This window comes from Delphinus delphis, chromosome 19 (assembly GCF_949987515.2).
Source record: "Delphinus delphis chromosome 19, mDelDel1.2, whole genome shotgun sequence".
Lineage (NCBI taxonomy): Eukaryota > Metazoa > Chordata > Mammalia > Artiodactyla > Delphinidae > Delphinus > Delphinus delphis.
This window is the reverse complement of record NC_082701.1, coordinates 18,879,067-18,906,991: the sequence shown is the minus strand read 5'-3', so window position 1 is coordinate 18,906,991 and position 27,925 is coordinate 18,879,067. Positions and strand designations below refer to the sequence as shown.

Here is a 27,925-nt window from a genome sequence, read left to right as displayed (position 1 = left end):
CAGTCCGCTTTTGTTTTGCACACGGCACTTGGCTTTCAGAAGGGTTCTGGGTAGTAGCGGCTGTCCTTTCAGACAAGGTCTACCTCAGTCTAAAACAGCACAAGATGAGGGTGAAAGGTGGGACTGGAGGGGCATTCCGATGTGGGGCAAGACCAAGTCGGGAGACTTGGTGCCCTGGGAGCCTGGCCGGAACTGGGCCGCTCTGCTCGCAGTCACAGGCTGGGGTGGGAAGGTTTGTGGGGGAAAGGGTTAGATCAGTGACCCAGAATAGAGAAGGATCAAAGGCTGCCTGGACAGATGCTATCTCTCCAGGGATGAGTGTCCCCGCAGGCACTGGCTGCTTCTCTGCACTCAGGTGCTTGCTCGCCACGGAAGCTCTAGTGAGAACACGTACGAGCACCTGGCACGGAAAACGAATGAATGAAAGAATTCATTGTCTGAATTGGGCACGAGATTTTACTTCCTTGGGACCCATGTTTTCTCACCTGGAAATTGAGGGTGTGGAACTACGGGAGCCTTTCCAGCTCTGCTCTTGCCGCACTCCCCTCTGTGTTGATTAGTGGCCCATGCACTGCACAGACATAAATAATCATACACTGACATTAAATATTAATGTTGCCTTCTCCCTCTCGGTACCCTCTTGGGCTCTCAGCACAGGAGGATGGAGACCCTGGAGGCAGACAAGGGAAGGTTTCAATTTTTGAGTTGGCCACTAGCTAGTTGTGTGATTTAGGGCAGGTTCTTTTAGAAGCTGCTGGTTCCTCCTTGAAGTAGGGATACTACACAGTCTACTGATCTCTCAGAGATGTGAGCATGAAGCGAGATAATATATTCAAAAGGGTTTTGCAACCTGTCCGTGTTACTAAGGTGGCGTTCTTTATGATGATCCCACACGGTGGGGTCTCAGTAAACGCTCACAAAATGAAGGAGTTTCTGGATTTGCCTCTATCTTTAGTCAAGCTCCGCTATGTGTGTGTGTGTGTGTGTGTGTGTGTGTGTTTAAGGGCCTTAACCCCCATGCTGCCGGGAGCTTGAAGCAGCACAGCCAGAAGTTCTCCATCCTCCTTAAAGCCCAGCAACTAAGTGCTGCAACTTTGTTCCCCCCATAAGTCAACAGAACCAGTGGGGATGGGGAAACAAAGGAGCCCTTAGCAGGTAGGAGCAAGCCGGCTCAGTCTCCGTGCAAGTCACCACCAATAAAACCTAATCAATGCAACCCCTTTTAAGTTGGTTGGATCAGTGACCCAGAAAATAGCTCCCCTGCAGAAAAGGAAATGATAGTCAATAAACTGAGACGTCGATGGGAAAAATCTATTAAAGAGAGTGAGATATCAGGAGACCTCTGGTGTTAACGGAGACCCTTTGGAACGGAGCCACAGACAGAGAGTGGGTTTTTAACCCTCTCGAGGCCGGAGTTGTCTCTGCCCCAACTCAGCTTCCGGTGCTTTGCTCGGCCCTGCGTCTCCCCAAATGGTATGGAGGAGCCCATGATGTGATGAGTGCTGTGTGCTGCTTGGCCATTCAGTGTTCCCTCCTAGATGGTCGGCAGGTGGGGCTGGTTCGAGGGTCTGTCTGGGGGGCTGCCCTAGAGACGATCCCTCTCTGGCCCACAGGGAAAGGAGCTGGGGGGTCTCTGCTCCTTCAGTTATAACGGGTGTGTGGAACCAGATGCCTCACCCTGGGTCGGATGTGCTGCCGCCACCCTGCCAATTAACAAAGCTTCTCTCCTCTGGAGTTTACCAGGAAACGCAAGCTGTCCCCGAGAAACCGTTCCGCGATAAGGTCAAGTGTTCTCCTGGCCTGCACACGGCGTCAGCGACTCTTCAAGCTCCCCGTGATCAAGTAGGGCAGGGGATGAGGGACTCGTGGTGGGTTTCAGGGTAAAGCTGTGTTGAATCCAGAAAATTGTGGGAGCACATGGGCAGGCGGGTAGCTCTCAGAATGGGGCGTACAGGTTCCGGGATTGCTGGATAGCCCACCCCTGGCCCTTGTCCTGTGCGCATCATGACCACTGGCGCTGAGCTGTGCGGACTGTGTCTGTGTGTGCAGGTGTTGTTCAGGTGTCTTGGAATGAAGGCTGCTGTTAAGGAAAATCACCATTGTATCACGCTTAACAGGCAGTGACGATGTCTAAGATGAAGGACATTTGGATATGCTGCTCTACTGTGAATAAATAGGAAAGTGTTGGAGTTAGTTTAAAGGTGGGTTTGTTGATGTGGAATTGGGAGGAACTAGAGGGGGCCAGCTTGGGGACAGAGAGTTATGGGAGTAAGACCTTGGCTGTACTCTTCCTCCTCTCATTTGCCTTGGGACAGAGACTTTTGCTGGTTAAATTTGTGTCCAGTCACTACACCGCATCCTTTATGTTATTATGATTGTTATTGCTGTTGTTTAATCTTTGAGTTTTACAGTCTTCTTCTTTGTTTTTTTTGTGGCCATGCCGCGTGGCATGTGGGCAGTGGAAGCGCGGAGCCTTAACGGACGACTGGACCACCAGGGAAGCCCTTACAGTCTTCTTTTGGAAGTAGAGTCATACAGCCATAGTATTTATGCCATCCCGGTGTTAGCGGGCTCTAGGGGAGATATTGGCAGTGGCTTGGTCCATCTGGGACATGTCCATGGGTGGGTTTTTATACCCCAAGGGGCCAAAAAGCCCACAAGAATAAGATAAGATTACTGGGTGAGACAATTACAGACAAATATCTCCAGACTGCGGTTAAAGGTCATTCTAAATATAACTTCTTTTTTTTTTAAATTTAAGTATAGTTGGTTTACAATGTTGTGTTAATTTCAGGTGTACAGCAAAGTGATTCAGTTATATATATATATATATATATATAATATTCTTTTTCAGATTCTATTTCCTTACAGATTATTACAAGATATTGAGTATAGTTCCCTGTGCTATACAGTAGGTCCTTGTTGGTTATTTATTTTATTAAATATAGTATTTAGAAACCATGATCTGGGTGCTAGGGGTGCTCATGGCTATTGGGGTGTCACTGCTCCCAGCCCTCTCAGTGGGGAGAGTTAGGGAGTGCATGTGCATCCACATTTTCGATTATAGGCATACCTCAGAGATATTTCAGGTTTAGTTCCAGACCACTGCAATACAGTGAATATTGCAATTAAAAAAAAGGATCTGGAGGTTTCTTTTTTTAAAGATAATTTAAAACAGGGGTCAACAAAGTACAACCTTTAGGCCAAATGTGGCCTGTTGTTTTTGTGAATCAAGTTTTGTTGGAACACAGCCGCGTAGCTCTCTCCTTCCATCTTTCCTGATGATAATCACATTGCTTGAGAGGTGTCAGCTGTCATGGTGGTTACGTTTGGTGGGGATTGTGAAAGATTTTTTTTTTAATATTTATTTATTTGGCTGCTGGGTCTTAGTTGCAGCACGTGGGATCCGCGTTGTAGCATGCGGGATTTTTCTTTTTCCCTTGCGTGCACGGGCTCTTCTTTGCGGCGTGCATCAGAGCATGTGGGCTCAGTAGTGGAGGCGCATGGGCTTAGTTGCCCCGGGTCATGTGGGATCTTCATTCCCGGACCAGGGGTTGAACCCATGTCCTCCTCTGTATTGGAAGACAGATTCTTAACCACTGGACCACCAGGGAAGTCCCCTGTGAAAGATGTTCTAATGTGTTTGAGGAGGTAACTGGTTAGCAACTCTATGAGGATAAAATTTTTGGATCTGGGCTTATTTTGCTCCTAGGGTGCAGGAATGTCAGGAAGGGAATCACTTTTCCTGAGAATATGAGAACCAGATGGGTCTCTGTCTTCATTTGCCACCTCAGGTTGGTCACGGCCTCTGGGAGGTGGTGGTGAGGTTTCCACTAGTGGTGACAGAATAAATTGACAAACTGTTGCGGACACATGCTTTGAGTTATTGGTTCCTCTGAGTCATGGGTTCATGCCTTTGTTACGATCTGGAGGTTTTCTTTGGCACTTAAGGGAACATTCTGGAAGCTTCTGATGTGCCCCATTTGCTTGGTGAGCCCAGAGCCTTGGGTGAGGTTTCATCTATTCCCATTCTTGAAGCAGGGCAGGGCTGTTCCTTAGATACCTTGCTCCCTCCTCCCCTTCAACTCAGTGACTCCCCATCTTAAGAGGCCTGTGACTATGGAGTCTGAAATATCTGAGACAAATTAGCTACCCACATTGCCTGAGCTTTGGAGTCCGGTGGTCTTTGACTTTCAGGGTAATCTCTTTCTAACTGTGTGACTGTGGTCAAGTCACTTCACCTCTCTGAGCCCCAGTCTCCTCATCTGTAAAATGAAAGCCAATTATATCTTCCTCACAGCGTTATTTTCAGGATCAAACAAGACGATGTTTGTAGGACATAGTATTTACCACAGTAACTGGCACATAGTAGGAGCTTGGAAATGGTAATTCCTTTCCTTATCTAAGACAGGATCATATTTACAACGAGTGTCCCATGTTACAAACTGTAAGAGACATTTTTGGAAACAGAGCCCCGTTGATAAGAATATGTCTCTGTTACAGGAGGAGGGTGGGGTGGGGTTCAAGCTTTGACCACAAGGGCGCCAAATTGAGGCCTCCGCTGGGAGTTATGTGTTTCTGCCACAAGGTGGCAGTGTTGGCAAACGCACAACATTCCATGCGTTGCGGAGAGGCCCAAGCCAGAAGAATTTTACCTCCAATTTAAATTATTTTAAGAATGGGAGTGCTTTTAGAGATCACCTAATCCCATGATTGGACACCTTGGGAAACGAAGGCCCAGAGAGGGGAAGAGCTATCCCCAAGATCACAGAGCAAGTCAGTGGTAGAGCTGGGTTCACAATGGATCTAGGATTCCTGACTTGATTCATTCGACACACCTTTGCCATCCTGCTCTTTCCCATCACGTTCTTTGCCTCAGGGTGAGGGGTCGGTGGGGCGGGGGAATTACGAGGGCTTCAGAGCCCTTGTTTCGGTCTTAGCATCTCTGTTTTCAGAGGCACCAACAGGAGCCGCCCCCAAAGATTTATATAATCACTGGAAGTAAACCGAGAGATCCCAGAGTCCCCAAGATCTTAACTGCATATCCCTCACCTCACTTACCGTTAGTGAGTATCCTAGTGACAGAGGCAATCAGAAAACCATTTCTCCTCCCCTCTCCCTGCGATAGTTTGGTCTTTTGTTAAATCCAGGGTGAATGGATGGCCCAGCTCTGGTTTCCCGCTCTTTCACAGGAAGGACCCCAGTCTAGCTGTATTTGTCACAGCTCGACATGCAGTTTATTTGGCTTCTGCTCTGTGCTAGGAGCCAGGTGAGTGCTGACGGCCCCACCCTCACTGGGTGATGCTGGTAGATGATGGTCACATCTCCCAACTCACAGCTAAGGAAGCAGAGGCTCAGAGAGGAGAAGTAACTCACCCAGGGTCACACAGGATTTGCAGATTCTGAGCTTCTGCTCTTTCTAGGCTGGTCCAGCAGGGGCGGGGTGGTGGTGGATGGAGATGGCCCACCTTTGGGATTTGCGTCCTCATACTAGGTGCTTTGTCCTGCCATGGAAGCTCCCTGAGCGGTAGGTTCTGTGCGCAGACTCCTTCCCTCCTCCCATCTCGCCCCCTCCCTACTGCAGCTTCTCACGGGTTCCTTTCCAGAGCACTCACTGGCTGAATAGGTTGCTAGTGGAAATGTGGTTTTCAAATTTGGGAAGTCTCCATTAAGTCCTTTTATTTAAGGAGGATGTCATTATCACGCCTCCCCGAGGACTATTAGGGTTCTATTAGGCAAGGCCGCAGACTTCCTAGGTACTGTCTGGGGTCTGATTCCTGGGCAGGAAAATGCAAGACAGGAAGAAGGGGAGGCAGGAGGGGGAGAGAGAACAGGGGATGTGGAGGGGCTGGAGGAGAAGGAAGAAAGGAGGCGAAAGAGTGAATTAAGGCAGGAGTGAGGACTGAGAGAGACATGCAAGGGCATGCGCGCCCTTTGCTCCCTGAGGTGTGGGGAGAGGGCAGAGACCCTGGACCTCTGGGCCACGTGCTAGTTCAGAGGGTTGAAGATTAAACTGGAGGGGAGATGCCCACCCCTCCTTCTTTCACCCTTTGGAGCAGACAACACAGGCCTTCCTGTCTTCCAGCTGCCAGTCCCGCCTCAGGGATCCAGGTTCAGACTTGGGGTGGGGACCCTCTGTGAGGGAGAGAGGAAGAAGATGCCCAGGGAAGGTACTTCTGGAAACTGTGTCTGGGCTCAGGGCGTTGGCCTTCCTGATGACTCCGGTGAACACACTTTTCCTATTCTCTGCCCTTCTCTCTAGAAAGTAAGCTTGAGAAAAGCAGGACCTTCTCTCTGCTCTTGGCTGTCTTCTGGGATCCTAGAGCAGTGCCAGGCACATAGTAGGTGTTTGCTAAATGTTTGTGGGATGAATAATGAACAATGGATGAAGAAATAATTCCACAGATTCCTATCCTCTCCCTCGTAGAGCTTAAAACAGCCTTCCGGTTCGAATGGATCTTCTCCCTGTTCTCAGCAAAGGCAGTGATCACACACACACACACACACACACACACACACACACACACACACACACGGGATTCTGGGTTTAGGGAAGGTCACGAATCACATGGTAAGCCACTGACACTGGCTTGGCCACAAGAGACAAAAAAAAAAAAAAAAAAATCCTCTCCTGGGACTTGCCTGTTAGGGGGTTACCAGCAATGGACTGGAAGCACTTTTAACCTCTGGGCAGGAAGGCTGCTGCTCTTCGGACAAACATCCTGGCTGGGAAATCCCCTGGCCTGGGTGGGTCCCTGGGGCCTGGCAGCCTTGCTCCATGCCATCCTGGCCTCCGCAGACCTTCCCCTGGCTCCCAGCTTGAGGCCAGGCACGCCCCTCCACCCTCAGGAGCCCGGGGAGAGCTAGCTCAGGCCCCTGGAGCTCCTGTGCAGAAGTGATTAATGAGGCAGACAAGTCTTTCTTCCCCAGCTGTGTCAACACGCCCCAGGCCGCCTGGAAGTGGCCCTGTTAGCTGCAGGTATGGGAAGCAGCCCCAGGCCTCCTTTACGCCTGTTCTCCCCTCACCAGGGGCTCCCTTTAGGGCCCTGGGCCTCCCACTGGGCCATCAGAGTCCTGATGGTGGTGGTGATGATGATGATGATGATTTTATGATGCTACAGCACTTGATATTTGCAGAAGGCATGGCCCTACTTTTCCTCAGCTCCTCTTTCCAGCTGCCAGAGCCAGTGGCTTGTGTGTGACTACGTTTGGGTCACAGGGAGCAATTGAACTATAGCTGCCGGAGCTTATGCCACCTCCTCTGTGAAGCCTTCCTTGATCACCCTGGCAGGCTTTGTGCATATCCCCATCCTCCAGTCACTGCCCGGTGCTTTCACTGTGTGGGGAGCACATCTGTTTCCCTCACTGCTTCCTTAAGGGAGGAGACTGTGTGTTTTTCTGGGTCTTATTCATTTTGTACCTGCAGCCCTCTTCCCCCACATCCCCATTCTCACAGCAGCCTAGCACAACGCTTGGCATGTGCTAGGATAAATACTTATTGAATGAACAAATGACCTTTAGATCTGGAAAGATTTGAAATTCCAGGGCTTTGGTCTGTCTGTGGTTCTGATTTCCTTGTGTTCGAGCTGGTTCAGATCCGCCTATGACCACACATCCTGCCTCTGGCCCCAGCTTGTCCTCATGGGGCTCTTAGTGGTTGCCACCCAAGGAACTCTGATAGAGCAGCAGATCGTGAACTTGTGTTGTGGGGGTGGGATGGGGGGGTGGGGGAGTAGTGAGGTTGGAGTGGGGAGGTCAGGAAGCTAGAAAGAGTCATAAGATTTAAAAAAAAGTAAACCTAGGGCTTCCCTGGTGGCGCAGTGGTTGAGAGTCCGTCTGTCGATGCAAGAGATTCGGTTCATGCCCCAGTCCAGGAAGATCCCACATGCCACGGAGCGGCTGGGCCCGTGAGCCATGGCCGCTGAGCCTGCGCGTCTGGAGCCTGTGCTCCACAACGGGGGAAGCCACAACAGTGAGAGGCCCGTGTACTGCAAAAAAAAAAAAAGAAAAAATAAACCTGAAATTTTGGAATAATTTTATTTTTAAAAAATTTATCATTATTATTATTTTTTGGCTGTGTTGGGTCTTCATTGCTGCACGCGGGCTTTCTCTAGTTGTGGTGAGCTGGGGTTATGCTTTGTTGCGGTGCGTGGGCTTCTCACTGCAGCAGCTTCTCTTGTTGCGGAGCACGGGCTGTAGGCGTGTGGGCTTCAGTAGTTGTGGCACGTGGGCTCAGCAGTTATGGCGCACGGGCTTACTTGCTCTGCAGCATGTGAGATCTTCCTGGACCAGGGATCAAACCCGTGTCCCCTGCATTGGCAGGCAGATTCTTAACCCCTGGGCCACCAGGGAAGTCCCTTGGAATAATTGTAGATTAATAGAAAAGTTGCAACGATAGTACAGAGTCCCGTACACCCTTTAGCCCAGTTTCCCCTCATGTTAACATCTTATTTAACCAAGGTACTTTAATTAAAACTGAGAGATTCACATGGGTACCTTACTAGTAATTAAACTCCCGTCTTTATTTCTATTTCACCGGTTTTTCCATCAATGTCCTTTTTCTGTTCCAGGCTCTAATCCTGGATCTCACGTTGTATTTAGCCCACATGATTTGGAAGATGATGTTTTATTTAAAACTTCATGCGTGTCGCTCTCTTCTTCATAATCCATCTGGGTTGATTTTACGTGAGAATAAAGCTTCTCCCAGCCAAATTTTCCGGTAAACAATTGTCACTGTGTTGTTTCTCGTGGCTTCCCTGGCGATTCTGCACACTGTCGTGGGTCTTTGGGGAGTGAAGCATGATCCCAAGAGGACAGTCTCACGGCGCCTTCTGGATACACAATATTAAAATTTGCTGACTGCAGTTCTGATATGAACAAGAAACAGGGATCATTGGGCTGATCTAGGGCTGGGGACAGCAGAGGGGTGGGTGAGAAAGGATGGATGTGAGGGTATTTGGGGGAGGTTTGGGGAGAAGAGGGATCTTGGGGTGGTAGCCCGGCGTTTCCTGAGAGGCAGGGACATGATGTTTGATCTGTGAGTAGATGTGTCCTGGGTTCCCCTGGCTCATTGGTCCTCCGCCTGTGTCTCTCTCTCTTTTCTATCTTTTCACATGGGTATCTATTCGCAGCATCACAGTTGGTCTTGGTTTTGCTTGCATTCCTGGTCAGCTGGAATAATTAGAGTTAAGAAGCGAACATTACTCTCGCTTTGAGGAAGACAGGATCTTCCTGTTTGGAGGCCCGAAGGACTGGGGCGGGGTGGGGGGGAAGCAGAATGCAGGCGGGGTGATAGGTCAGTTAAGGCCCCTGCTCTTCGCCCGCCCCCCCCACCCCAGACCCACTCTCCTTCTGCTGCAGGTCTCTGTCCAGTGTCTGCTGATGTCATTTCCATGCTTCTGGTTTCTAAGTCTCACTGCTTCAAGTGATAGACAGGCTGGTGGGGCTGTGGGAGGGTGTGGGAGGGAAGGCATTTGAAGTTTGGTTTTGGAACTCTGGCTCCTTTTGAAAGAATAACCAGTGACTTCCGGGAGAGCCCTCAGCAGGCTGGCTGTTCCGGTCAGGGCCTGGGTGGAGGTGGGAGGAGGGGTAGTGGATGGAAAACCCCTCCCTGGCTGGGTGGGCCTGAGGCCAGAGGGCCAGTCCACACCCTCAGGCTTCCACCCCATGGCTCCCAAGGCCTCATAATTTCTGGAAGGAGAAGGCCTGCAGAAGTCCAGCACCAAGTCAGCAGGCAGGAGGGCCCTGGGTGCAGGACTCCCCGGGGCCTGCAGACACCAGTGCATTAAGGGGTCAACTCTTCTCATCTCTGTGTGGAGGGAGCCAGGATGTGTGTTGGGGAACAGGGAGAATTTCCCACCATCTCCATCATTGTCTGCCATGAATCCACTTCCTGGTCCGTATGTGATCATCTCAAAGGTCCGTAGTAGGTGCTCAGTGCCTTAAGAACCCTTGAATGGTTGAAACCTCATCATTTCCCACCTCCAGTTGTCCCCCCATTTCAGACCATGTCAGCCGGTTTAGAAAGGAACACCGGTTTACTGTGCTAGGTGTGTTTCGGGGTGCTTGCCTGCCCATCTCACTGCAGACTCTGTAGGAAGTGCTGGCTTTGTAAGTGGAAGGGGCGTTCATTCACGTGAACCCTTGCTGGAGGCAAACATCCTGTTCGAGTCATTAGCTTCCCAGAACTTCTCAAGGCACCACCCACCTCCTCACGTCTCATGAACTCCTCAGGCCTCTTCCCACCAGCCCATGGAAACAGACGTGATAGTCCGTGGATTTGGTGGAGATGCAGACTTTGAAGTTGCTCTTACTAGAGACGCCAATGACCTCCTCGTCTTCAGGCTACGGTTTGGTTCTCGTCTTCATGTCCTCACCGCTCTGCTGCACAGAACCGTTTCTCTTCCTTTTGTCTATCAGCTCTCCTGGTCCCCTGGATATCACTCTTTCCTGCTCCCGGATCTCCTCGCTGGTCCCTGGTCTCCCTCATCTCTTTCCACTCGTCCTCTGCCAGCCTCTCATCTTCAGCTCTCTTTTTCCCTAGACCCTCCCTCTGGCTCAGCTCACCTGAGATCTCCACACAGCATATCTCCAGCCTAAACTTCCCCTTGAGCCCATCACATCTCATTTGGTTATTTCATCTGCATATCTTCCATCTACTCAGAGTCAGCAAGTCCTAAACGGAGCACATCCTCTGTTCCCCGATTTGCCCCTCCTCCCATATTCCCCTGTTTTGTTTGCTGTACATAATCACCTAAAACAGAAACCTGGAAATCAACAGAGACTCCTCCCTCTCCCTCATCCTTCACGTCTCCTTAGTCACCAAGTGGTGTGGCTTCTCATCAGAAATCTCTTTAACTCCGTCCCTGCTCTCCCTCCCCGCCATCGCTGTCTTGGTTCACGCCTTTATCATTTCTCCCTTGGATTATTGCACAACATCCCAACTGATTTTTCTACCTCCAGATACTTCCAACTTTAGTCCCTCCTCTCCTTAGCTGCCAGCATTCTCTTTCTAAAAACAGATCCAAAATGCCATTTTCTGCCTAAAAGCTTCCAATGGTTTCCCACTGCCAAGAGAATAAGATCCAAATTTTTATCTTAGCACACAGGGCCTTTCGTGGTCTACGTCGAGTTTATCTTACCATCTACCTCTCTCATCACTGACCCTCCTGCACGCTTTGCCCCGCCATCCATGCCTCTCCCCATCTCCAATCATGCTGCCTTTTTTCACACTCTGCCTTTGCACGTACAGATTTGCTAGGGACAGAAGGCTTGTGTCCCCCCAAAATTCAGGTTGAAATCTGAATCCCCAATCTGATGGTGTTTAGAGTTGGGGCCATGGGGAGGTGATTAGGTCATGAGGACAGAGCCCTTATGATCAGATTAGTGCCCTTATAAAATGAGACCCCGTAGAGCTCCCTCGTCCCTCCTGCCATGGAAGGACATGGTGATAAGAGACATTTATGAACCAGGAAGTGGGCCCTCGGCAGACACCAAATCTGCCAGCACCCTAACGTTGGGCTCCCCAGCCTCCAGAACCCTGAGAAACACACTTCTGTTTATAAACCCACCCACCTGCCCTATTTTCGTTATAGCAGAGGCTGAACAAACTAAGACAAGGTCCTTGTCTGAAAAGTCTTAGTCCGTCTGGCACGATTCTACTTGGATTGAATTCAAGGCCCTGCTCTGCAAAACCTCCCCTAACCGTCAGCTAAATATCAATAGTTGTCCCCTCGAAATTCCCACATTCCTCTGTCTCTAAAGAGCACATCTCACTTCATTCTGCATTTATTTTTCTATGTCTGTCTGAGTCTACCGGATCTTGAGGCCAAGGATCGATGCAAACTGGTGTATATAGAATGGATACACAACAAGGTCCTACTGGAAAGCACAGGGAACTATATTCAATATCCTGTGATAAACCATAATGGAAAAGAATATGATAAAGAATATATACATATATATATATATATGTGTGTGTGTGTGTGTATAACTGGGTCACTTTGCTGCACAGCAGTAATTAACACAACACTGTAATTCAACTATACTTCAATAAAAAATAGATTTTTTTCCATAGAAAGCAGAAAAAGAATTCATTCCAAAAGAGGGCAGAAATAAGACATTCATCCTGAAAATATACTTTGGTATAATTCTGGTGGGACAGATTTTCCCTCTGAGCCTGTTCTCTTACTGACGGCCCCACTGGAGTCTTATTGTCATGTAACAGTTTTTAAACACTTCTCTGATTCTCGTGTTGTGAGCAGGCAGGAACCATCTTCACATCCACACTTTGCAAGGAGAGAGTAACGTTATTTCTCAGAAGAACAGCACTTTCTAGCTTGGAAGAGTACATAAACATTTTATAGAGGCAGCACAGTTTAGATTCAATAGACACATCATTCATCACAGCGTGAAAAATGTGATAGGAAAAAATACTGCCTTGTAGAATAAGATATTCAAATGTGGTGGGAACGTTTAAGGCAGCTGATGGCCAAAGTGGGCGAGTCAAGGAAGGTGGTCTGCGTATGGAGGTGATTTTGCATCCAGAGGAGTTCTCTTCGTGACCTCAGCGACTGAGCACTGGCGAGCAGGTCTTCTTCCTCAAGGCCAATGATGCTTGAGGTACCAGATGGTTTCATTTTTCAGCTGCGGTCCAAAGAGATGGTTGAGTGGGGCCAGAATTGTAATCAGCCAAACGAGATAGCAGCAAACGGAACAGGTCACCAACATGGTGATGTAACTCCCCGGTTGGGACGCTTTGGGATGAACCAGGGCATCAGGAAGCCGGCGAAGCCCCAGAACACGCTCATCACGATGAGAGGCACGGTGAGGCCAGTATATGGCACGATTTCTGTGGGAGGTGCCAGCCTCTGCCCTGCTGCCTCACTTTGGTCCCACCCCAAAAAATAGATTAAAAAAAAAGAAAGCTTGCTAAACTCTTCCCAGGTATACGGTAGCATCAGATTTTCCAAGAGACAGGGAACCGGGATCTGTGGAGTCCCTTGGTTCTGAGCTGCTGACCAGCGTGGAGCTCTCAGCACATGTGGTGTGAGAGTGATCTCGAGCCAGATTCACGTGGGTGTGTTGATCTCTGCAGGCCTGACCTCTTCTCCCTGGGGTTTGTAGTCCAGAAAGGGACCCTCTGTGACAGGCCCAGGTCTAGGATGAGGGGAGTAGGCACTTGCTAAGGACCCAAAAAACCCAGTAATCAAGAGAAATGAAATTTAACACAATATTCAGAAAAAATCAGTAAACTACAGCCCATGGGCTGGCTGCCTGCTTTTTATTTTATTTTATTTATTAAGTTTTTAAACATAAGTTGTTTTTTTTTTTTTTACTTATGATTTTGGTAAAGGCTTAAAAAAATTATCTATTATTTTTGGCTGCTCTGGGTCTTAGTTGTGACATGCGGGATCTAGTTTTCCAACCAGGGATCGAACCCTGGCCCGCTGCACTGGGAGAGCGGAGTCTTACCCACTGGACCACCAGGGAAGTCCTTAAGTCCTTGCCTGCTTTTTTTTTTTTTTTTTAAACATCTTTATTGGAGTATAATTGCTTTACGGTGGTGTATTAGTTTCTGCTTTATAGCAAAGTGAATCAGCTATACATATACATATATTCCCATATCCCCTCCCTCTTGCGTCTCCCTCCCATCCTCCTTGTCCCACCCCTCTAGGGGGTCACAAAGCACTGAGCTGATCTCCCTGTGCTACGCAGCTGCTTCCCACTAGCTATCTATTTTACATTTGGTAGTGTATATATGTCCATGCCACTCTCCCACTTCGTCCCAGCTTGCCCTTCCCCCTCCCTGTGTCCTCAAGTCCATTCTCTACGTCTCTGTCTTTATTCCTGTTCTGCCCCTAGGTTCTTCAGAACCATTTTTTTTTTTTTTTTTTAGATTCCATATATATGTGTTAGCATACGGTATTTGTTTTTCTCTTTCTGACTTACTTCACTCTGTATGACAGACTCTAGGTCCATCCACCTCACTACAAATAACTCAATTTCGTGTCTTTTTATGGCTGAGTAATATTCCATTGTACATATGTGTCACATCTTCTTTATCCACTCATCTGTCGATGGAAACTTAGGTTGCTTCCATGACCTGGCTATTATAAATAGAGCTGCAATGAACATTGTGGTACATGACTTTTTTTTTTTTTTTTTTTTTTTTTTTTTTTTGTGGTATGCGGGCCTCTCACTGCTGTGGCCTCCCCCGTTGCGGAGCACAGGCTCCGGACGCGCAGGCTCAGTGGCCATAGCTCACGGGCCCAGCCGCTCCATGCCATGTGGGATCCTCCCGGACTGGGGCACGAACCCGTGTCCCCTGCATCGGCAGGCGGACTCTCAACCACTGCGCCACCAGGGAAGCCTTGTTTGTGGATTTTTTTGATGATGCCTGCCTGCTTTCTAAAATAAAGTTTTATTGGAACCAGGGCTGGGCTAAGGAGGATGAGGTGGGGGACTGAGAACAAGTTTGGATCTTGTCTTTATTCGAAAAATTTGTATTTTGTTCATCATGAATTTTTGCATTAATTTTGATTAAATTACTGCATTCAAATATTATCTATCTTGATTTCTGAGGTTTGGGGGCACCCCCCTTACCTTCTGTGCCCCAGGAAGTGCCTCACTGATCTTCCAGAGTTTCCCCCAGTGTCCTGAAGACGCTGGGTCCCAAGACGGGCAGCCGTAGGTCACTGTCAGGCCCCCAGGGCTCACTTCCCCTGGGTCCCTGGCTGACCACAGCCCCAGCCAGCCTGTATGAAGGAGCTGAGGGCCTGGACACCTTCTGTCCTTTGGGGATTGTGGCATGAGGTTTTTCTTTGGATTCCTTAGGAAGTTAGGTCTCCCCTGGCCCACTGACATTTGATTATTGAACAGCTCCTATCTGCCAGCCACTGGGGGTAACAGAACTGAGATTCTAAAAGCCTTTTAAACCCTGCCCTCCAGCCCCTTTGCCCTGCCTGATCCGCCCCTGTCCTCTCTTCTGACTGGTCCCTCTCCTCTAACCTCACCACTTTGCACCCTAGCTTCCACAGCACCACCAGGGTCACCCGGACAAGGTGCACATCTGACCTCAGTGTTCCCCGGATAAACTCTCCAGTGCCCTGGGCATAAGTCCCAACACCCTAAACAAACCCTGTTCCTGGGCCAGCCCAGCCCTTGAATCCCATCTATGTTCCAGGCTCACCAGACACCTCGGGATGTTGCTGTATGTGTCTTTCCTTCTTTCTTGCTCCTCTGTCTTTGCACATATGGTTCCTTCCCCTTGGATGCCTTGTCCCCTGAACCAGCCCAAGGGTCTTCTCCTATTATGCTCTGTGATTCTCCTCTGTTTACCTCAGTTATCCCATTCATTCCTCTGCAATGTGGTTACTTATGTATAGGGCTGTGCCCACACCCCTCCCCCACCCACCCCCACCAAACTGTGAGCTCTTGGAGGTCAGGTCATGACCATTTTGTATCCCCTCCCCTCCTGCAGCGCCCCAACCCCACACCTGCAGTACAAGGCCTGGCAGAAAATAGGCTCTGAGTGAATGAACGAATGCGTGAATGGAGAGGACATAGTCTTGTTTGCCCCTCTAGGATTTGCCACGCTCGCAGCAAGGTTTTGAGCAGAGCCCTCAGCCCTGGCTTCATCCTAGAGCTCACAGCATCAGATTTGGAAGTCAGGGGTTCCTGGTGCCCCAGCAGTAGGGAGGTCAAATGAGAAGACACTTCAGGAGAGCTGGGCCACTCCAGGGGAGGAAATGAAAACTAAATTGAATTAATTAGGGGTCGTATTGAACCCTGCTTCTTGAATGTGCTGAAGTCTGATTAAACAAACAACAAAAAAGATAAAATCGCTTAGTTACTTTTTTTTTTTTTTTTGGTAAGAGAAAAGAGAAGAAAACAAAATGTTGATTTAAGATGCGGCCCAGGGCTGGGGGCCCAGGGGAAACCTGGTGAAGGCTCCTGTTGTTTGGGGTCGGAGGTCGCGGGAGCAGCGCTGCCTGGGGATCCAGCTCAAGGTTCTGGAGTGATGGAAAAACCTGGCCTGACACTTTTCCTCAGCGGACCCTTAACTCGCTAACAGGAACCAGCTGAGCGAACACAAACAGAGGTGCTGTGCCGGCACCGATCCCAGCTTCCTCTGAAATTTCCAGGCCTCTTTTTTCCTGTCGGATTCCAGACAGATGAAATTTTCCTGGCCCCAGCCCTGCTCCTGGCAGCATCTCCCCTCTGAATCACCATAAATCAGGGCTGGGGGCGAGTGATGGGATTTTCCTGATTGACAAGCCGCTACCCTGATAAAATGGGGGTTCCGTTTCCTAGGCTGAAAATAGCTCTGGGGGTGCTGTCCTGAGTCCTCCGCATCCCAAATCCCTGTAGGTATCTGCTTTGGATTTTAAATATTCATATCTGTCTGTGATTATGATTTCATCGAGAAGGGCTGTGGACGTGCAGATGTGAACTGCTGGGGGCCGCGGTGGTCGTAAGCGACACCATTGTTCGTGGGGTCACTTGCGGGGAGGGGGGCGTGCTGTACATTCCTCAGAGCCTCCATCATACACGGAGTCCCCAATTAATTTCAATACAAACACCGGATCTGGCCTCTCCTGCGCCTTTGCAGCCATAACACATGAGGTCATGCTGCTTTGGTTAACCGGAGGAGTTTTGGGGCGAGGTGGGGGGGGGGGCCTTCCAAGTCCCTGGGGGATCTGTCCTGCATGGCTCAGGCTGGGCTGTTTACTGCAGGGGGTCCACCTGCACACCCGAACTCTCTTTCTCACCATCCTTTTCTCAGAAACTCTGAAATCTTTTATTCTTTCTTTTCCCAGCCCCTCCAGCTTCATCACAACCACGCCATTGATAACCCACTGTCCCTGCAGTTCTTTGAAAACACCCAGAGCCCCTCACCCTCTGTACTTTTGCTCAAACAGCTTCATCCATGCGGGGCATGTTTTTGCCCCTTCATATGGCTCCTTGTTCTTGAAGATTTCCTGAAAGAGTTTCTTCCTCCAGGAAACCTTCCCCATCACTCCATTCAGAGTTAAGTACCACTCTCTCCTCTGTATTCCTATAGCTCACAGATTCTCAAACATGAGCCTGTGTCAGAGTCACCTGGAGGGTTTGTTAAAATACAGATTGCTAGGCCCACCCCCAGTTTCTGAATCAACAGGTCTGGAGAAAGACCTGTGAATTTGTATTTCTAACAAGATCACAGGAGATATTGATGCTGCTCTAGCCCCACGTGAGCACCTCCAGTGATAGAACTTATTCTGCTGTGTTCCTATGACCTGTTTGTAGTTTTCATCTACTGGGAGGGCTGGGACGGTTTTTTCAGCTCTATAGCCCAATACACAGTGAAGTTGCCCACTGGAGGTTTGTTGATTGAATTGTGGACACAGAACCGACTTGCCGGTCACAGAGCTCAGTGGAGGGGAGGAGCCTGCCCTTTAAGGACCTGGCTGCTGTTGCGCAGAGGGGGGCGCCCGGGCAAGAGGACTGGTTCGTGGGGGATCTCTGGAGCATGAGTGGGGGTCAGCCCCACTTTCTGCAGGTCTCCCAGAAAGCCTGAAACAGGAGAGTCACTGATTCAGCTGCTGGGCAGAGATGCCAGAGGAGGGATGGGAGTCAGAGTTTCAAGTTGCTTTTCTCCCTCTGAGACCCGGGAACGCCCAGATGATGAAAGGACATGGGGACCCTGTCCCTTTTCTTGAGCACCATCTGAATGCCAGCTCCCGCCACCTCATGCTCCAGCCACATGGCCAGGTGAGATCTCAGCCCCTGCCCCAAACTATGAGGACACATCCTATGCCTTAATCATCTTTGCAGCTGCCCCTTCCCCTTCCACACTTTGAACTGTGTTTCCTATGGTTTCTTCAATGTACCGTTTCTTCCACAGCTCACACCTCTGCTCATGCTGTCGCCCCTGCTCAACAATCCCCTCGTTCCTTCTTTGCTGGTCGAAATCCAACACGTCCATTCTAGGCTGAGTCCAGATGTGCCACCTCCGCTACGTGCAGGTCAGAGCCTCCTTGGCTCCCCTGGGGTCCCACCCGGTAGCAACATCACGGTCTGTTATATTTGTTCGAATGGGTTTGGTTTCTGCCCCAGATGGGGCATTTGTTCCTCCTCCTCTGTTCTCCCGCCTCTAGCACCCTTCCTGGTTTACAGTGGGTTGCTCAGTCGGGGCCCTTTTAACCGGGTTGTACCTGCTCATCTTGGGGAACGTGTTGGTGAGAGGGATCAGCTTGGGGCATTACTGACTCTTTTTTTTTTTTTTTTTTTTTTTGCGATACGCTGGCCTCTCACTGTTGTGGCCTCTCCCGTTGCGGACCACAGGCACCGGACACACAGGCTCAGCGGCCATGGCTCGCGGGCCCAGCCGCTCCGCGGCCTGTGGGATCTTCCCGGACCGGGGCATGAACCCGCGTCCCCTGCATCGGCAGGCGGACTCTCAACCACTGCGCCACCAGGGAAGCCGCATCACTGACTCTTTAAGCGTCAGGGCTTCTTGGCTGAGCAAGGGGTCTTCTCCCCCCAGCTCCCCATTCCAGGGTGGTCCCTGTCTAGCCACACACTCAGCTGAATGGGACAACAGGTTGGTGTGGAGGGGGGTAGTGCCCAGAGATTCCCAAGTCCAGCTGCAGAGAGTTCAAAGCCCGGTTCTGCTTCTTCCCACCTGGGTCAACTTGAGAAAGTTATTTTTGTCATTGAGCCTCAGTTTCTTCTTCTGTAAAATGGGGAGTATAACCCTCCCTTGCCAGGCTGTGGTAAGGAATAAGGAGGATAATGTCTTGCAGGCTTCAGGCACAGGCCTTGGCATGGTTGCCCCTTCTTCTCCACCAGAGCTTCAGAACAGAGACCTTAAACTTTTTCTTTGTAAGTCCCTGCTCCCCTCCGTAATTTTCTAACAGTAACAGAGGAGAGCAGTCTCAGAGGGGAATCCATCAGGGCTGGGAACAAGCTGTTTCACCCCTGCCGATTTCAGCTGGAAAACCAGGCCCTTAGACAGGAGGGAGGAAAAATTATTAAAGGATTAAATCCAGAATAATCCTATAAGCCCCAGGAGGCTCAGAAGGCAATAAGCCACAGACTTAAAGTCTGATCTGTGAAGTTATGGGGGCGGAATCAGCATCGGAAGGTTGGGAGTGGGTTTGAGGTATACAGTGCTGTTAGATCTTTTCTAAAAGGTGGCTTCATTTTCACCGCTCGGACAGTGTTTTTTGTTTGTTTGTTTTTTGTTTTTCCCTCCTTATGTCATGGTTTTTAATAACAATGAGCGAGCTGCAGGAGTGGGGGAACTTTAGCTAAAATTCCATAAAAATAAAACTTTAATTAAAGTACACAAGTCATGAAATTCCATCCTTGTAAAGTGAGATGTCTTGGGACTCTGCCCCAAGCAGATCTTGCTCCCTGAGGCCCCGGGTTCACACGGGCTCCTCCTCGGGGGCCCGTGATAGCTGACACTCAGCCTGGACCCTCGTGTTGCCAGCTGAGTGAGGAGGCGTCTCTGGCCCCTCCTCCACAGCTCCCTCCAGTGTCCTGCCCAGAAAGGCTGGGAGGGCCACCGGGCTGGAGTGGGGGCGTTTTATAGGACTGGAGGCAGGCCCCGTGTGTGGGCTTTGGAAGAGACAGAGCACCCTGAGCTTCGGGGGCAGAAAGTGCATTTTTCACATTTTCCCAGGCAGCAAAAAGAGCGTAGGCTTCCCTGGTGGCGCAGTGGTTGAGAGTCCGCCTGCCGATGCAGGGGACACGAGTTCATGCCCCGCTCCGGGAGGATCCCACATGCCGCGGAGCGGCTGGGCCCGTGAGCTATGGCCACTGGGCCTGCGCCTCCGGAGCCTGTGCTCTGCAACGGGAGGGGCCACAGCGGTGAGAGGCCCGCGTACCGCAAAAAAAAAAAAAAAAAAAAAAAAAAAGAAGAGCACAGACCTGACCACTGGAGACCAGGAGTCTTCTTTTCTAGTTTCGATGATGTTACAACGAGCTGGACCACTCAAGCAACTCTCTTTTTGGTGGGCCTGTTTCCCCATCTGTAAAATGAGTCGATTAGATCCAGGGATTTTGCAAAGTGCCCACTGAGGAGACTTAAAGATTTCACAGAACCTTCCTCAGGGCCTCTCTGGGGGCTTTGGTGCTCAAGGCTTCCTCTCCCCCTTACCACCTTCCCTGACTCCTTTTGTCTGTTTTACAGATTGGGTTTTCTGGTAAGATTTTGTTTGAAACAAAGGGTCCTGAGGCTGATAATGTTTGAAAACTGCTCAGGACTCCTCTGGTTGGAACAGTGTGCGATCTGCCCTGTAGTGTCTGACTCTGCCTTCCTTCTGGCAGCGAGGTCCTCCGTCCTGCTCTAGGGTATGAGGACCCCTTGCCCTCCCCCCCCATCACCTTCCTTTCTTCTACAGTAAGTCCCCTACATATGAACCTCCAAACTGTGAACTTTCAAAGATGCAAACGTGAGTTCACATGTCCAATCACGTAAATTAGTTTACGCGTCTGGCGTACATTGTCACGTGCACGCATCCTCTGCAGTGGTTGTGCTTTTGTGTACTTTACTTACAGTATCGTATAGAGCAAAAGTCCCCAACCTTTCCCGCACCAGGGACCGGTTTCATGGAAGACAGTTTTTGCACAGACCTGGGGCGGGGGCGGTGGGGGATGGTTCAGGCGGTAACGCGAGCGATGGGGAGCGGCAGATGAAGCTTTGCTCGCTCACCTGCCGCTCACCTCCTGCTGTGCAGCCCGGTTCCTAACAGGCCACGGACCAGTACCGGTCTGTGGCCCGGGGGTTGGGGACCCCTGATATAGAGTACAGTAGTACAGTATCTTTATTTCAAGCCCAGGATGTCCAGAAGCAAGCGTAAAAGCAGCAGTGATGTAGCTGGTGCTGCTAAGAAGCACCAGCTGTTGTACTGCACTACTGTACTTTTCAAGGTACTGTATTAAAAATGTTTACTTTATTTTTTGTGTTTGTTTGTTTTTTATGTATTATTTGTGTGAAAAGTATTATCAACCTATTACGGTACGGTACTATACAGTGATTGTGTTAGTTGGGTACCTAGGCTAACTTTGTTGGACTTACGAACAAAGTGGAATTACGAACGCGCTCTCGGAACGGAACTCGTTTGTATGTAGGGGACTTTCTGTATTTTGTTTTCTGAGTCACGGAACTCTTTGAATTGGATGAAGATGACCCATCTTCTCTCCAGAAAAATTCACATAGAAAAAAATACACACACTATGAAAATATAACTGTTTTAGCCTTCAGATCCTTTTGGGAAAGAAAATGTTTTCCTTTGCAAAAATGAATTGATGGGACCTCAGGCCCCAGAGCAGGGCATGAAAGGCCCGAGCTTAACAAAGTGATGACTAACCGCGCTGTAAAAGAAAATAGTTCTGTTTGCAGAGTCTCGCCGCCCTGCAGGTACTGCCTTCCTTTTGCTCTGGGTTGAGCCAGACTGGAAATCAGCCCCTCTCCTCGACTTCTATACCAAAAAATGTGTTGCAGACTTGGCCAAACTTTGAGGACCAGCAAGGTAAAGTAGATGGAAACCCTTGCTGTGTACAGACTTCTGGTAGCAAGCGATTAAACCGCAATTCAAATTTCTTAAGAAAAAACCCAGGAAAAATGAAATGTGTCGACCCACCTAGCTGGGAAGTTGATGATAGAGCCATGGTCCCACTGAGATGTACAACTCAAGGGGGCGCTGTTCACATTGTGGTAGCTTAAGAGAATCCAGGGACTCAAAGGACACTCCCTTCTTGTCCCCCTGTCTCTCTTGGCTTCGCATCTTTTGGTCTTCATTCTCTTTCCTGTAGAGAGGCCTATTCCACACAGTTGGGAAGATGTGGCCCCAGCAGCCCCAGCAGCCCCAGGCCTACCTTGAAGCAGCTCAGTCATCCCCAGTCTCTGGGGGACGGAGTACCTTAGTCGGATTGGACCAGGCCCGGGTCAGGTGCTTAGCCCGGTGGCGGGTGAGCCTGGATACTGTATATGGCAACACTTTCAGAATCGTGGAACTGGGGAAAAGAGTCCTCTGTTTTCACCCGATGGTGAAAGAGATGCTGGGCAGATAAAAAACAAAGACACAACACACGCACAAATAGTATGGAAACGAAACGAATGTCTGCTCTCTACCTGACCGGCCCTTGAGTCTTTAGGCCAGTCTGCAATATACTTGTGTGTGAGTGATTTTGTGTGTGCACTGAAGGCACAGAGAGGGGCTGATTTCCATGTCCAGGTCAATCCAGAGTAGAACAAGGGCAGTACCTGCAAGGTGGTGAGACGCTCCACAGACAACTAATTTGGAAGACCATAGAGCCAGTGATAAACAGGAAATTCATTATCGAGATGCCAGAATCCTTGGAGGGGCTGGGAGGGGTGCACGTGGGATGGAGTAGGCACTGATTTCATTAGAGCTCAAAGGATCGGGTGTCTTAGCTGACATCCGGATCACACACACGCAAAATATTGCATACGATTCTGAGGACTCAGGATCCCCTGAGTGGAGAGCCCCCATCTCGGACCCTGCCTCCTCTTTCAGAGTTTCCTTCCTTCCTCCACACTTAGTCATGCGTTTCCTCTCGTGCAGAAGATTCCAAGGCTGAGGCCTCAATCCCAACACTCAGCCCCACCTAACTCCGCTCCGACGTGACACCTACACTCCCATGGGAATTTTCTGGACTGTTCTCAAAGGACTACTAGGCAAGCCTGTCTTCTGCATTTGTACCATTTTCCTCCCCCCTCAGGATGAGGTAGCAATCCCAAGAGACAAAAAGTCCTGCTCCCCTCTCCTCTCCCGTCTCCACTGCTGAGAACGGATCTTCCTCGATGATGCCATCTCTGGCACACGGGCCTCAGCTAGAATGAGCAGCTCTGGGTCACCCGCTGCAGGCAGCTCATAGCAGGGGAGCTGCCACGACTTGGTCCTGGGCCTCAGCTGCTGCAGAATTTACTGCTACCTGCTTTTTTTGGATCTGACAGATGCAGAAAGGGCTGGAGAAAGGATTTTGAATTTGTCCCAGGGAAATAATTCAAAAGAAGAAAAACGCTCAGGCAGGAAGGTATCCGTTGGTATGGTAGTGACCTCAACCAGCAACATCCTGAAAGTCCAGCGATGGGAAGAGCTAACATTTGCCCTGTGGATCACGTGACTCCAAATGCACCTCACGATTGCCTCATGCTCGAGGTACACGCTTGGTTTTACCACTCGCCTTACACAGGTTAGCTAAGAACGCCTTCTATTTAGTTATTTATTTAAAAATTTACTTTTTATTTTATATTGGGGTATAGTTGATTTATAATGTTTTGTTAGCTTCAGGTGTACAGCAAAGTGATTCAGTTATACATACACATATATCCATTCTTTCTCAGATTCTTTTCCCATATAGGTTATTACAGAAGATTGAGTAGGGTTCCCTGTGCTATGGTCCTTGTTGATGATCTATTTTATAGATAGTAGTGTGTATATGTTAATCCCAAACTCTTAATTTATCCCTTCCCCCCACCTTTCCCCTAAGCTTGTTTTTGAAGTCCAAGTCTCTTTCTGTTTTGTAAATAAGTTCATTTGTATCATCTTTTTAGATTCCACATCATATGACATTTGTCTTTCTCTGTCTGACTTACTTAACCTAAATGTCCATTGACAGAGGAATGGATAAAGAAGATGTGGTACATATATGCGATGGAATATTACTCAGCCATAAAAAAAGAATGAAATAATGCCATTTGCAGCAATATGATGGACCTAGAGATTATCACAGTAAGTGAAGTAAGTCAGGAAGTAAGAATGCCTTCTGTTGATTGCTGGTTCGCTTTGTGCTGGAAACTGTGCCAGACAAGCTATGTATGGGCTCCCAAATCTTCACCAAGCCCTGTGAGATGGATGTTCTTTTAGGTTTGTTTTTCGTTTTTGCGGTACGCGGGCCTCTCACTGTTGTGGCCTCTCCCGTTGCGGAGCACAGGCCCGGACGCGCAGGCTCAGCGGCCATGGCTCACGGGCCCAGCCGCTCCGCGGCATGTGGGATCTTCCCGGACCAGGGCACGAACCCGCGTCCCCTGCATCGGCAGGCGGGCTCTCAACCACTGCGCCACCAGGGAAGCCCTGGATGTTCTTTTAAAGATGAGGAAACAGGCTCAGAGTGGGTCAGTTATTTCCCCAGAGTCACAGATGTGCTTTTAGGTTGCGTCTGATTATTAGCACTTGTCTCCTGAATGTCATCCCCAGGGGAATGGATGAACTTGACAGCAGGGCATGTGACTCTCCTCTGGCACCGTAGCACTTAGTAAGTATCCAATAAATGTTGGCTGTTGTGAAAGAACAGTAACCATCTGTGATTCACAGCTGTTTCTGTAGCACATCCTGGAGTCTTGCACTCGCTCCGGACCAGGCCTCAAGCTTCTGGATGGTTAGGAGGGCTGTGGGCAGGGGGTGGAAGCAAAAGGCAGCAAAGCAGAGCTATCTGGCTCTCCCATTCTGAGCCCTGTGCTGAGCTTCCGCCTTACCCAGCAGCTTGTATAGATTCCAGCCATAGCACTTACCATTATGAAATACCTGTTGGTGTTGTTTTTTTTCCATACCGTTAAATAACTCAATTCTCGGAGGACATTGACCAGATGTCCTACAAATTTGACTTAATTCTGAAGCTATCTGCCTGGAGATAGCATCAGATCCCATAGATACGGGCTTAGTCCTACACGGCTGCCTACCGCTCCAACTCCAAATGCCAGTCATAAGTCCTGGCTGTCACTGTACATGGCTGACTTGCCATAGATTGGAGGTTCCAACCACCCCCTCCGTGGGTTTAATTAATTTGCTAGAGTGGCTCACAGAACTCAGAGAAACATTTCTCTTACTAAATGACTGCTTTGTTATAAGAGGATATAACTCAGGAACAGTTAGATGGAAGAGATGCATAGGGCAAGGTTTGGGGAAAGGGCACGGAGCTTCCATGCTCTCTGAGTGTGCCCCACTCTCCCTGCATCTCCATGCATTCACCAACCCAGAAACTCTCCAAACCCTGACCTTTTGGGATTTTATGGTGGCTTCATTACATAAGCACGATCGGTTAAATCATTGGCCATTGGCGACTGAACTCAATCTCCAGCCCCTCTCCCCGTTCCAGAGGTCAGGGGAAGTGGGATGAAGGTTCCAGCCCTCCAATCACAAGGCTGCTTCCGCTGGGGACCAGCCCTCATCCTTAGGTGACCCAGGGGCTTTTCAAAAATCACTTCATTAATGTAACAAAAGATACACTGATCACTCTCCTCACTTAGGAAATTCCAAGGGTTTTAAGAGCTCCTGGCAGAGAAGGGGATAAAGACCAAATAGATATTTCTTATTATAAATCACAATATCATACCATGTGAGAGTGTCATCATTTATTTATACATCTGTCCCTCTCCTTAGCCGGGAAGTGCCTTAAGGTTTCTGTAGCCGCAGCCCCTGGACCAGTGCCTGGCACAGGACAGGCATCCTATAAATGACTGTTGACTAAGCGAGTTAATGAACTGGAGAAGTGTGGGTAGGAGGAAAGATGGGGACAGGACCAGGGATAAGAGGCGCCATAGCCTCTGTGCCGGTCAGTTTTGCTGCAATAATGCTCCATGATGAGGCTTCCCCAAACACTGGCTTACAACACCAATGTTCATCTGTTTCCATACTCGTGAGTCCTGGGGTGGGCTGTCTCGGCTGGGCTCAGCACTCCCGGCTCCAGGCTTACGCTCAGGTGCGCTCCATGTGTTTCTTCATCTTCCTGGGTAGCTGCTGTTTGGGACATGTCCTTCTCGTGGTGAACGGCAGGAGCAGAAACTTACGGTGCCCCTTCAGGCTTTGGCTTGGAACTGGCATGTTGCCATTTCTGCTCACATCCCATTAGCTAAAACTAATCAAATGGCCAAGCCCAACATTATTAAGGTGGAGAAATACATTCTGCCTATTCTCCCGCCCCAAGGTCACAAGGTAGGTGAGAACGAAGAGCTGAAGGACAATCTACCGCAGCCTCCCTTAAGAAAAAGCCCTGAACCTCCTTTAGTCCTTGGGGAGAATCTCTAGAAGAGTCCCACAGGCTGGTCCCAGAGTTCTGCCTGTGGCCCTGATATTACTTTCCTCTTGGGGTTTATGGCAGAAAGTGATGACTGTCCCCATTATTCACTGCCCCCCCTTTTTTTTTTTTTTGCGGTACGCGGGCCTCTCACTGTTGTGGCCTCTCCCGTTGCGGAGCACAGGCTCCGGACGCGCAGGCTCAGCGGCCGTGGCTCACGGGCCCAGCCGCTCCGCGTCATGTGGGATCCTCCCGGACCGCGGCACGAACCCGTGTCCCCGGCGTCGGCAGGCGGACTCTCAACCACTGCGCCACCAGGGAAGCCCAGCCCTTCTTTTTTAGTAATAGAACACCCCAGGTTTTAGTTTGGGCACGTGGTGCCCACAGGAGGCCACACTTCTCAGCCGCCTTTGCAGCTAGACATGGTCATGTGACTAAGCTGTGGCCAATGGGATGAAGCAGACAAGCTACAGGCATCTTCTGATGTCAGCTGTATGAGAACGATGCTTGCCTTCTCCTTCTCTCTCCCCCTTGCCTTGAGCTGGAACGTGGGCTCACCTGAACAACAACACTCTAGGGAATGACAGGGCACCACAGTAGAAGGAATCTGGGCGTCCAGACAAGCTCTTGGAGTTGGCCCAGTTTGCCTGCCACAGCAAGGGAGAAGAATGAAATGCCGTATTTCTGTTTGCTCCAGAATCTCGGTTTGTACATTAGCCCGCACGAGGTCACTTGCTTGCCATCTCATCGCCCCCCCCACTTGGCGTCTAAAGGCCACTGGTCCACTCTTTGTCCTTCATTCACCAAAATGTGAACTCAGGGTCTTCCCTGGTGGCGCAGTGGTTGAGAATCCGCCTGCTGATGCAGGGGACGCGGGTTCGTGCCCCTGTCTGGGAGGATTCTGCGTGCCGCGGGGCGGCTGGGCCCGTGAGCCATGGCCGCTGAGCCTGCGCGTCTGGAGCCTGTGCTCTGCAATGGGAGAGGCCACAGCAGTGAGGGGCCCGCCTACTGCAAAAAAAAAAAAAAAGTGAACTCAAATCCCTTTTCTTAATTTTCCTTAGCAAAAGTGAGACAGGATAGATTTCTTTAAAAAAAGGGATTTCATGAAATAAAGAGAAATCAAAGGAGAAACAAAATCCAGGAAGCTAACCATAAACCAATCCAGTTTCTATCCTAAGAGATACCTTACCCAACTGCAGCCATGACCAGGGCAGGCTGACGGTGGTTTTTGCCCATGGGGCTGGAAATTTAGTGGATGTGAAATTTAAAACTATAATTACAGAAGGTGATAAAATTTTAAATGTTGTGAAATATACCTACCGTTAGCACATGTGCTCCTTCAGTGACACTGAAACAAAGGGATTTGGCTTCTCTATAGGAAGCTTCTAGAGGCCCATTGTTAATAACGCCCGCTTCGTGCTTCACAGATGGAAAATCAAAGCTGGCTTGAGGATGTGTTTTAGGCCTTGCCTGAGGCAGCTAAAAGGCCAGTTAGAGCTCTGTGTCCTACCAGAGGTGACTCACTCCATGGGCCCTGCACCTTTTCACCCTTGCCTTTCAGAATTTCCACCTGGTACAACTTTGTGGCCACTTTATGGAGTCTCTTGTTCCTGAACATTCAGTCTGCTTCTATCCAACCAGCATCATCTTCTTTCCTGCCTCCTTTGGCCTGGGCTCCTGGCCACATCATTTCTTTCGTGGCCAAGACCAGGAAAGCTCCCTTTAGTTCCTTGGAATCTCTGTTCTTTTTTTTTTTTTTTTACCATTTTTTAAAAATTGAAGGATAGTTAATTTACAATGTGTTAGTTTCAGGTGTACGGCAAAGTGATTCAGTTATACATATACATATATCCTTTCTTTTTCAGATTCTTTTCCCCAGATAGGTTATTACAGA

At 49.5% G+C, this 27,925-nt stretch overlaps 1 pseudogene; it reads right to left on the bottom strand.

Annotated features, from left to right (window-relative positions):
• Nucleotides 1–12,600: 12,600 nt before the first annotated feature.
• On the bottom strand, nucleotides 12,601–21,889 carry LOC132414957 (V-type proton ATPase subunit e 1 pseudogene; annotated as a pseudogene).
• Between the last annotated feature and the right edge of the window lie 6,036 nt (nucleotides 21,890–27,925).